The sequence below is a fragment of the Monopterus albus genome, unplaced genomic scaffold, assembly GCF_001952655.1.
Source record: "Monopterus albus unplaced genomic scaffold, M_albus_1.0 scaffold7.1, whole genome shotgun sequence".
Lineage (NCBI taxonomy): Eukaryota > Metazoa > Chordata > Actinopteri > Synbranchiformes > Synbranchidae > Monopterus > Monopterus albus.
In genome coordinates this window covers 3,207,975-3,220,571 of record NW_018127887.1, presented here as the reverse complement: position 1 = coordinate 3,220,571, position 12,597 = coordinate 3,207,975, and positions in this window count along the sequence as shown.

Below are 12,597 nucleotides of genomic sequence, written 5' to 3'. Positions count from 1 at the left end.
AAACACCAGAGCAGTAGTTAGTGAAGTAAGGAAGAGTACTACACATCTTTTTGTCAACAGATCTAAGGATAAAAGCATCAAAGCATTTCTGAATCACAGCCCTACTTGTCTGACATTTGGGTGGCTGCTAGTGTTTTGAGTTCTTGCTTTTTATTCAGTCTTTGACAGCAGAGAGGGGAAAGTGACAGATGGCAAAAGCTGCAGGCCATATCAAAACCAAGGGCACAGTCACACGGTATGCACCTTCATCAGCTTTGTCACCAGAATATACCATATATGACACAAGTGTGTGTTGAAAAACATTATAATCTGCTCTGTGCCCAAAGAAAGAGTAAGGTTTTCAGTTAGAAAATGTGAAGTGAGTTTATCTCTGGTGCCTTTGTTAGGGTGATTTTTATTTTATACACTTAAGAATGGTTTTATTTTATAGCACACATAAGTTTACATACTTATATGTCACAGATATGCTTATATGAATATCACTATATGTGTTCACTTAACCACTGGTCAAATATTTGCTGTGTGAGTTACTGAAACACTAATGCAACATCATAAGTCTGGTGCACTGAGTGGTTTTCCAAGGACTAATCATCCCACAGGTTTTCATTAGATTTGTTGCCTTTTCCTAAAAGAGCCCATTATTCCCTCTGCTCCTTGAAGCCAGGGGAGTTGAGGTTTGATAAGATACTAAGAAGCGTTGTGGGCTGTGCAAAGTGTCTGTTTCAGGAAAAAGGTCGCGCCAGTGATGAGATCGGACCAGAATGGGGGACCAATGACGGGAGAGTTAAGTCTAAACCACAGCTTCTCCCCAACAGTTTTGGATTAATTAGATAGTAGCATTTTTTCATACAAATATTGTATACCAACCAGTTGAGAGTAGTCTTTCCTGTTTAGTCTTTCCTGTTTATCCTAAACAGTGGAGATCCATGTGCACATGCTAATTTTGATACGTTAATGCATAATAAATTTCACATTGAGAAATATATATCCTCTTATTAGTCTTCTCTTTTCAATATAAAACGAACAGCACCACACCTTCATGTCTGCTCACTGTGCTGACTTGAAAATTGCCACTGATTTGTAATTTATCTGATTTATCAACACTCAGACTGTCTCTTTAAAAGTAGCTGAAGGACTCAGATTTTATTCAGATGTGATGTTTTTTGATGTGTTAGCATCTAAAGTTAATGTGTTTGTTTTAGTAGCATTAGCGACCTAGCACAGTTATGATTTATCTAATTGTAGAGCAGATTACCACAAAATACATCATCAGTAATATACAGTAGAAACAGAAGTATGGCCAGATGGTGTTGTTGCTTCACAGTCTGCATCTTTTACTGTTCATACTATTACCAACTGCATGGGTCTCATTCCATCCATATAGTAGGTTTTACTCATACTGTAGCTAGCATTTGTTACATAAGCTTTCAGATGGGTTGTTATATGCACACTTTCTATTTGGCACTGCAGTTTTCTCAATATGCAGATAAATTCCTAAACAAGGTTCACTTGGATTACTTTCACTAGAATACTTGTGAGTAATAGTTGTTCAGTTGTGTCCTGGAGTAAGAAAACTGCACACACAAGGCTCGTCTAAATTGTCTTACAGATGATTAGTGATCTGTGAATAAACAAAGTGTTTTGTCTTGCAGCTTCCTTCGACTCCCTCTTCACATGATCAGCAAGAAGTGTGCACTTTTAAAGATTCTTGTGATTGTTGCTAGCCTGTGGTCAAATACTGATTAAATGCCACAAACATTTACATTTATTATGTTCAGCTCATATATACATGGTAATTAGGATACAACATTATTAGTAGCTGGAAAATATATACAAATTTAATACATTTTAAGCTGGAATACATTGCTTGCTTAGGGATTTCAAATTATGTACAATTATTAATAAATGAAGAGAAACTAGAAACCCCTTGAAGTGGAAGTGAAGTGAAAATTCTGCTTTATAAAGTTGAGTAAGAATTTTAGACAAACATCTGCCATTTGTAATGTTAGAATACAGGTTCTATATTAACATCCGTCAACACAGACCTGTCCAATCCTTTTGGGTCATTGGTCTGTCTCTGCTGTCTGTTCCTATACAGCTGTTTGTGTCTTAAAATGGTGGAGACCTGCTTCCAAGATGCTTTTCCTTCCATGTTTAGTAAGTGGAAGGGCAACCTCTCTGACAGGAAATTTGTCATGGATGTTGACCATGTATTAACGCCCCACCACTCCCCGGTCTGTGTGGGTGTTTGTGACCTACCAGTACTGGAAGCAGACCTAGATCAACCTTCTCTCTATGAAATAATAACCACTCACATATGAACAGGTTCAAGGTTAGGACAGAAATCCAATAATAAACCTGGCTAAGTCCTTGTTCCTGCATGCTGTTTCCTGCATTGACATTCCTCATATGTCAATAGATCCACTTTAGGGCTGACTTTGTGGTGTTGACACAGAGGAGCTTTGCACTGCAAATGTCAAAACTGTGTGGTTTCATTGACTGGTCTATGGCCCCCACAGCTCAAGTTGACACCAGCAATGATTCTTTCTTTAAAGAAAGATTATGACACAATGAGTCAGTCAGCTAAGTTAAATGGCAAACCTGCTGGAGACTTGAATTTCTATTGAGAGCTATATTTCATCAAATTTTATGCAAACAAAAGCAAACTCCAATTTACAGATGGGACCGTTTCTTGATCTTCTGAATGAGTTCAGCTCAAATTATCAGGAAAATACCCTTGATATTAGGGCTGCAACTAACAAGTATGTCCTTTATTGATTAATCTAGCAATTATTTTGATAAACTTACAAAAAAAACTGTCATTATAGGTAAGTGAGTGTATAAATTGGTGGGGAAAATATGCCAATTTCATCCACTTAAAATGGAATCTATAACACAATGAAGTGTGCAAAAGGTGAAGGCGGTGCTTGAAGTAGCCTGGTACACACTAGTATCGGCACTTCTACATTTTACACTTTGGCATCCCAGGAGTTTTTCCTGCATACCAGTACTTCTCACAGGCTGTCGGTACTCTTTTCTGCCCTCTCCATAGGCTTGTTTAAGATGAACTGCGTTTCACCTGGACAGCGGACAGAAGCAGGGGGCAGTGACATGAAGCTGTAGTCAAGCTTTCTGCCAGTTGCAGCATGGGAGCCACAGGGGGTTAGCTCCACCAAAAGAGACCTGAGCTCCCCAAGTAGCAAAAATATTGATGTTTGGATGGTCTCAAATAATTACAGTAAGTGTTATTTTATCAATTTTAATCATAAACCAAACTAAATGCAAGTAAAAACAAAAAAAACTAAAAGTTTGACCCCCCTGACCCCTTGTCCTTTCCTGTCCTTTACCTCTCCTCCCAGGGCACCAGAGTTGCAGTTTTAAAGTTCACTTGTGCGATTGAAGTCTTTGCAGGAGGCTACCTGCCATTTTCAGACGAAGTCTGTAGTCTCTTTAATGTTGAACAGTGAGTTTTGAATGGAGGCGACATTCATGGCCTGAAGAAGCAACTAATACGATATCATACTGTATCAAGGTATATGATAGTTTTTAGAAATCATTCTTAGAAGGCATTCTTTTTAGTATCACCAAAAACATTCACCTGTTATTCAAATATTCAGCTTCCAACTAAAGCCAGATAAAGTAAATATCAAATATTAAGCTTCAAGTATTCCTAGTACCAGTAAGCTAAATTATGTACCATACTAAATCACTATATAAAGAGAGATATTCAAAAAATTAACAGAGGCTAATACACAACTGCAATAACCAGTATGATTAACAATTAGCCTTGGGCCAATAAAAAAGCAACTGGAAATGACATTTAAAAAAAAAAAACAATAATCATACAGTCATGGCAATCTCTCACACTCTAAGAAAGTCACATTCATACCATATGCTAACAGATCCATTTAATAAGGTAGCAAACAATAGCTGCCAAAGAGCTATGATAAAATAGACCAGCACTTTGATTTATACATACTATACACATATTTTTGGGATCAAAATGAAAAAAGAATATTGCAGAATTGTAGCCAGCGCAGTAGATCTCTTTACCTGCTATGTTTGAGTCTATTTCTTGTGAAAGAAAATAAGCACATCCATCCTTGGCCAAGGCATGAACAGTCTGTTAAGCACTTACCCCACAGTGTAAAACACACTCTGCAGGCAAGTCAGTGGCAGGAATAGCAACATACTGTTTGGCAAGGACATCAAGTCTCTTGAAGCAGCTTTCCTTCCTTTGCCACAAATGAACTTGAGAATACTGGCTTATTTAAGTGGAGATTCTGTAATATTTAGCAGCATGGTAGTTCCTCACAAAAACAGTAAATTGCAGCAGTGCATTGCATTGGGGGTCTCAAGCATCTTAAAGGAACTCATACTGTAGAAGCTTCCTTAACATTAACACTACTGGTCAAAATAGTGTAAGACTAAGACTAAAATCGGACGAGTAGGCTTGTTTTTATTTGGAAAAAGCAATCAAATAATACAACACAACTGCATGTTTTTGATAACAACGCTAAGGCTCTACAGCTGCACTAGCAGCTGTGTGATGCTGTACCTAGACACACTGGTGTTCTGAGCTAAACACTAATATCACTATGCTAATATGCTCATAGTGACAATGCAAACATACTGAAAGTATAGCTGAGGCTGATCATTCATTTTACGGGTATTTTGTTATAAATCAAAGTATTGGACAAATCAAAAATTTGACCTGATAGCGCCACTAGATGAAAAGTTCACTGGTATTTAACCTAGTATGAGAGAGGCATAAAAGTGTGTATCAGATTTCATTGCAATCCATCCAATAGTTGTTCAGACATTTTATTCACAAGCACAAGTGTGAAACATGTGGTTACAGAGGTAAGAAGTCATAAGACTTCACCCTCTGGAGAACAAAAATATCTGGGCAAACTTTAATGGAAATGCCACAAAGTGGCGGCCCGACTGAGCAGCCAACCAGCAGTACCATCAATAAAGTCATTGCACAACCATGGTTTTAAAACATATCCAGATCCAATGGAGCATGAGAACTTTGTTTTGCTAGTTAACTTCTTACACATACTTCAGTAGCTGTATCAACGATTACTCATATTCTGACGTGGGTAGAATTTGTTTAAATTTAGAACAGTTTCACCCTTGATTCCTCTACAGTTTAGCCAGGTAAAATAGAAACGTATGGTGTTAATTTAGTGCAAAAACATCATAACCCATTTTTAGCTGGCTATAACAAATGGTGAGACAAGAACAAATGAGACACAGCATGAGGGGCATGACAGAGTGGAGTCAGATGTAGTGCTTTAATAAACTCCACCTCAAAACCCTGCACCTTGTTAAAATGTCCTGTCTGAACCCAGATAAAAGTCACCTACTGTATGTCTCCCTTCATACTGTGCTATCACTCAGTTATTGCCTCTCAGCAGAATACCATCTACAACTGTACACTTACAATAGGCTCTAAAATTGGGAACATAAGTGAAATCTCACAGGGTGACAATTTTGTAGTGCAGTTAAATAGACCCTCTTATTTTCACATTTTCCTTTACATGAACAAGCTGTACTGCAGCTTCACAAGTGTTTAATGGAAATTTATGAGTAAACTTAATGCTCTTTATAAATATTTTCATTTTCAGGCTATTTCAAATTGGCCAATGTCAGAACTTTACAACATATGTGGATTTTACTGACTCTCTGCTAGTTGAAAATGAAATCACGTGGTAATATTGGACCATTACCTATTATGCCAGTGAGGACAATAACTTGCATATTAATTGACCTTGTGGATGCCTCTTCTCTTTAAGGGGCACCAAGTAGCCTAGCACAGTTAATTTTAATTATGGTAAACAATAAAACATCCCAAATGGCATGATAAAATCTTATTGATTGTCTTTATAAGTTCATGTGCCCATTTAGAATTTGCTCATTTCCTCTGACTAATTGCTTTGACCAGGTTTGGATCTGCTACGCCATTATAATAGGATTTTAATGCAGCCATTTTCTAAGAGATTAAATGGCTGGTTCATATAACTCACTGCCAGTACATGCTCAGCCTAAAGTCACTTTCATTTAAGAAGGTCAGAATACCTTGGAAGGGCTGGGTCCTTGGGAATACATGTTTTTGTACTGTCTACACATTGGGGATTTGAATTCATTCCCTAGTGAAGGTGACTGTACAAAGTGGCTCTGGAAATTTTCAGAAATGCTGGGTCTTTAATTTCTCCTGAGCTGGGGCATTATGGTGAAAATATATAACATCTATGTCAAACTTTACACTTTATGGAGAGTTAAACACGTCTGGTGGAGGTGGAACGTGAGGGCAACATCTGGCCACATTGTAATTTTCAATCAAATCAAAGTTCTTTGTGAAGTTTACTTATGATTAAAGTGACAATATCTGCACACTTGTTAAATCTACACACTATCCAAGTTTGGCCTGAAGGCAGGCAATAATCTTGTCAAAGAAATCCAATTAAAAGCACCTGGATCCTGGGGAAACAACGCAGACTGGTACCTTTTAAAAAGCTATTTCTGAGACCCACAGGCTACTGAGGGTTACTGGGGCTCTGCTTCTAATAGTCTGGAGGAAATAGGGTTCCTTTTTCTGACAACCACTGATATGTTTATAAGGGAACACATACACAGACACACATATACAGTATATATATACTGTATACTGACTAGAGCTAAACCTATCAGCCTCTGTAACAACCAAAAGGTGTACAACTTTCAAACAAACTTCGGTGTGCAGTAGAAGCCTTATAAAAACATAAAATAGAAGTGTTCTGTTATGGACAGCCCACTTACATTTTAATTACACTGTGTGAATATTGGTGGCCGTCAGATACATTTGCACAGTGTTTCCAGTTGTCATGGCAAAGTACTAAGTTAAACTTTCAAGTTCAGTCACGCCTGAGGTAAACCTGATAAACATTATTCCTAAACATGTGAAACAGAGTGCCGAGCGTGAGTGGAGGAAATCAGTCACCTCAGTCTGAAGGGTTTTCAAAGTAATTGAAGATCAAATACAGCGACAGTGTGGCAGGGTGGGAGGGTGTCACAGGAGACAGCTAATTGGGGGCAACCCCTTGTACACCCTGCAGTGCTTAAAAGGAAGATTGCATTAGAGGAATAGAACAAGTTTAATTGGGTGAGTTGAATAACTTGATAACTTTTGAGGTTTCTGTTCAATCATGTAATCTTTACATTTCAGGGTATCTACCAAGAATAAAACGAATAAAAGGCTAATTCTTCTGATCAGCTCCCAGGAACGAGGAAGAGCACTCTCATAAAGGTGAGGCAACAAGGATGTCCATAATTGGCAACAAATCAAAGCAACTCTTTTGGATTTGCACCTGCTTTTTTAATCAAACAGGCTGTGATGTGTCACTCTTTGAAGAGAAGCCTGGTTTTCCATTTGGACCAGGAATTGTAACTGAATTTGTGACAAACAGGAGCAAAACAAAAGCCAGATTGCAAATTAGCTTGCTGAACAAAGGATCCAAAGAAAAGATTAAAGCTAGTTTTTGTTTTCCTCTGATCTTAAAAACATCTTAATATGTAAGGGAGTTCATGTTAATGTTTCATAACCATGCTGAGGTTTCAGCATGGTTTACACAGATTTAATTCCTGTTTCACAGTCATACCAGTCAAAGTATGAAAAATATCAATGAAAACCATGTACTCAGTAAATAATTCTACTTACCAAGTACATTCATCTATTGATATTTAAATCCCAGTTTGCACTGCACAGCAGTATCTCACAATGGTTCCTAAAAATATAATTAATCATTAAACAGTCTGAATAAGCAGCAGTGCATTGATTAGATAGCCAGATGCATAGGGTCATCAGTTATATTTATACATGTATCAACATTCCACATATACATTTTCCATAAGGTCACAGGTCTGTGACAGTAGTAATGGAGATTTTCCAGCCAGGCCTTTTTTTAGGAAACAGAAATCAGTGCTCTTTAAGCTTTTCCAAGACCTGCAGATACACTGACTATAGTCAGTGTATCTGGAGTGTAGCTGAGGAAACGCATAAAAGCAGGTCCATTAATTGCATAATAATACACAAAAGTGGTATTGTACAGTATTTAAGACAGCTTTGACAGCTCTACCAGTGACATTTTATTATTGAGCATGATTTCTCCCCCAGTGTATGGCAATTGGTCTGTAAGCCTGACAAAATTTCTCCTACATGTTGTGCAGAGTATGAGGGGGACTACTCTGTATGACGTGATAGTGTCTTCCTCCACAACTGTCAAACCAGGAAAGTATAACCAATTCACAGGAAAGGAAATATTCTCACACATTTCTACAGAGAAAGAGAGAGAAGGAGAGAGGATATGCTGGTTTCCATAGCAATTGTCTGCACAGTCACATGGTTACCTAGGAACTAGTCCTGTGATGCTGTGCAATTTATTTGTTTATGCTTGGCATGCCTCCAGCAACCACTTGCATAAAACAATGCCATATATGACCATTTCATTTCTGGCAGATCAAGAACTACAGGTGAAATATGAAAGGTCAAAGTTTGTAAGATGTCAAGTGTGTGTGAAGGATGAAAATCTCCTGTGCAGATAATCAAATAATCTATCTGAATGCCTTGATTAGATCCTTACATGTAGAAAAATAAAAAAAAACTTGTCATATGCAGGTCAGTAAGATGACACAGACAACACTAACCCTGAAATTCCACTTAGATTGGGTGGATCAGTGCTCAGAGGACATGAATGACAGATAGTAAAAGCAAGTGCATTATTAGTCATACTGAATGAAGATTAAAAAGTCATCTTGAGTAATTTATGGAACTATAATTCACTCTTCTAAGTCTTTGTTTTACCAAATACCCACTGGTCAGCAAGTATAACCCCTTTTTTCCACAATTTGATCAACCGGGACATTGAGTGAATCACTACAAGCAGCTGGATTACAGTAATTACAGTACAACATATCTGAACCTCTGATTAGTTTTTAGATGCTTAACTAAAACCCAGAGGACTGACATTTCAGATAGTTTTGGCTATACACAAGATGGTTTGGGAAAATTGTATGAAAACAAGTATGCACTTATTTGTGAATCAGAGCTACCATTTTGAAGGCAGAGTTGAATAAAATGCCAACCATATTACAATTACAAGTACGGACAGTGTGAAAAAGTGAGAAAATAAGGGTATTTACCTGAGTGGAAAGAGAGTGTTCACAGGGTGACAAGAGGCTTTGAGCTCATCTGTTTAATGAGAGAACTGACTTGATTAAACCCCCAAACTGTGACTGCCTAAAACCCACCCTTCTTCTAATCAGAGATCACTGCAATTACGGTTCTCTACATGACTGCAGAAATATTCTTGTCACCTTTAAAAGGGAATCTCAAATCACAGGTTAGTATTAAAGCACAAACTCTTACATGAAACGGAAATCATCATTAAGCTCGAAAAAAGACAAACTCTAAACTCATCACCAAATTATTTCATATATTTAAAATGTTTATCGCTTGGCTAAAATACAAGTGACCTCATATTGGAAGATTAAGGGCAAAACAACTTCAGTCTATTCTCTTCACGTTCACCATTCCGTATCCTGTTTCAGCGTGCCCTCTGCTGGTCATGCAAGTACATTGCACCATGACTACTGGTGTCTTTCCATCAGCACAGCTCACCCGGCTTTTAAATCGTGTGGAGCCAGGCGAGTGTCCATCTGCTCCTAACAGAAGAGGGTAATCGTGCTGACTCGGGGTCATCTGGACCTGATTCTGCCCTTGGCAATACGGACACATCGCTGAGGAGAGGTCTTTACATTCAGCATTCACTTTTATCCTTTATTTCATTACAGCAAGATTTGAAAATAGAGTCTCTCGCTTGGTCTTCTGATGATGGGATAACATTATGCCTATCACCAAGAGCTCCATGTAGCAAGCTAGTAACACCATAACTGACTGACACCATGAGTTATGTGTAAATTCTCAGCGCCGCCTCCACATGATAAAGACACAGAAAATAAATAATGCTTTTTATTGTGCAGTGAAACAACACGCTGATTCTGACGCAGTTGAGCATGGCCCAGCTGCGCCCACCTCTGCTTGGCAGAGAAAACATGTACTGATGGAAAATCACCTTAGCAGAAATTAGAATTACTGAAAAATTGTTTTATGTAATTATTTTGAAAGCATGCACTCTTGCACCTACTTTTACCAGACTATTCCTACATTCTAATTTTGTTACTTCAATTGAAGTTAAAGCACTGTGTTGTCCAGGTTCAAAAAAGAAAAAAGTTACCTGAGGAGGTGAAAGCAATAAGAACCTAACATTGCCTACAAATGATAAAATATAAAAGCAGTTGCATGACATAATACAGCATTCAAAAAATACAGTACAGTATTCAGCAAATCATTAATTGAATGTCCTGGCTAATGATGTACTTTCTGGTAATAAACTCCTCAGCTTTTATATCTTTTAACATACTTACCAGTCTCCTTAGAGACCATCAAAAATTGCCATTACTGACTATATTTCAAGTCATCAAGGCAGGGTATTGGGTAAAGTTTTCAACTAGCAATAATCGCGCCTCAGTTAGACCTCATAGGCTACGATACTGCCACTGCGCAAGAATGATATGGGCTTGGTTCCAGAGGGGTGTCTGAAATATCTGCACAGCCCTCTGTCAGGGTTTCACTGTGCATAACGTAAAGGAAACCAGTTAGCCTGTGGTTAGGTTACCAAAGTTAGAATTATTAAACAAGAATTGCTGATTTGTTCAGGTAATTGTTTTGAATGTATTGTACTTGTAACAATATCTCTACATTGTTTTTGTTTTTTTTATTTCCACTGAGGTTAAAAACGTGTAGTTGTTCCACCACTGAGTTTAGGTTCAGAAAAGAAAATGTTACTTGAGGACGTTAATGAAGGAAGAACATACTCTTGTCTACAAACAAGAAAATACAAAACAAATTGGTATAACAAAGAAAATTCTCAAGACATTTTCTGCAGAGCATCTTGATAAAAAACAGTTTAAACGGTTCTCGTAATTTGTGTTATCAAAGGTCAAAGGTCAGTGTCAAAGTGTTTATTTTGTCATACGCACAGTTAGGAAACGTGTTTCCCTGTACGATGAAATTCTTACTTTGCCGTCCACATGAATGCCACAAAATACAAATGAAATATAAAGTAGATAAGTAACACAAAATCAAAGGCACTTTAAGCAGCAAATGCAGCAATATAATAAAAATATATAAGAATATAATAAGAGAATGTATGCTGCATGGGGGCAGCAGTCAACATGCAATTATGTATGTGCAAACTGAGAATTTAAACAGTACAGATGGATAGTAAATGATGTATTTCTTGGTAATAAACTCCTCAGCTTTTATATCTTTTAACATACTTACCAGTCTCCTTAGAGACCATCAAAAATTGCCATTGCTGACTATATTTCAAGTCATCAAGGCAGGGTATTGGGTAAAGTTTTCAACTAGCAATAATCGCGCCTCAGTTAGACCTCATAGGCTACGATACTGCCACTGCGCAAGAATGATATGGGCTTGGTTCCAGAGGGGTGTCTGAAATATCTGCACAGCCCTCTGTCAGGGTTTCACTGTGCATAACGTAAAGGAAACCAGTTAGCCTGTGGTTAGGTTACCAAAGTTAGAATTATTAAACAAGAATTGCTGATTTGTTCAGGTAATTGTTTTGAATGTATTGTACTTGTAAAAAATATCTCTACATTGTTTTTTTTTTATTTGCACTGAGGTTAAAAACATGTAGTCGTTCCACCACTGAGTTTAGGTTCAGAAAAGAAAATGTTACTTGAGGACGTTAATGAAGGAAGAACATACTCTTGTCTACAAACAAGAAAATACAAAACAAATTGGTATAACAAAGAAAATTCTCAAGACATTTTCTGCAGAGCATCTTGATAAAAAACAGTTTAAACGGTTCTCGTAATTTGTTATCAAAGGTCAAAGGTCAGTGTCAAAGTGTTTATTTTGTCATACGCACAGTTAGGAAACGTGTTTCCCTGTACGATGAAATTCTTACTTTGCCGTCCACATGAATGCCACAAAATACAAATGAAATATAAAGTAGATAAGTAACACAAAATCAAAGGCACTTTAAGCAGCAAATGCAGCAATATAATAAAAATATATAAGAATATAATAAGAGAATGTATGCTGCATGGGGGCAGCAGTCAACATGCAATTATGTATGTGCAAACTGAGAATTTAAACAGTACAGATGGATAGTAAATGATGTATTTCTTGGTAATAAACTCCTCAGCTTTTATATCTTTTAACATACTTACCAGTCTCCTTAGAGACCATCAAAAATTGCCATTGCTGACTATATTTCAAGTCATCAAGGCAGGGTATTGGGTAAAGTTTTCAACTAGCAATAATCGCGCCTCAGTTAGACCTCATAGGCTACGATACTGCCACTGCGCAAGAATGATATGGGCTTGGTTCCAGAGGGGTGTCTGAAATATCTGCACAGCCCTCTGTCAGGGTTTCACTGTGCATAACGTAAAGGAAACCAGTTAGCCTGTGGTTAGGTTACCAAAGTTAGAATTATTAAACAAGAATTGCTGATTTGTTCAGGTAAT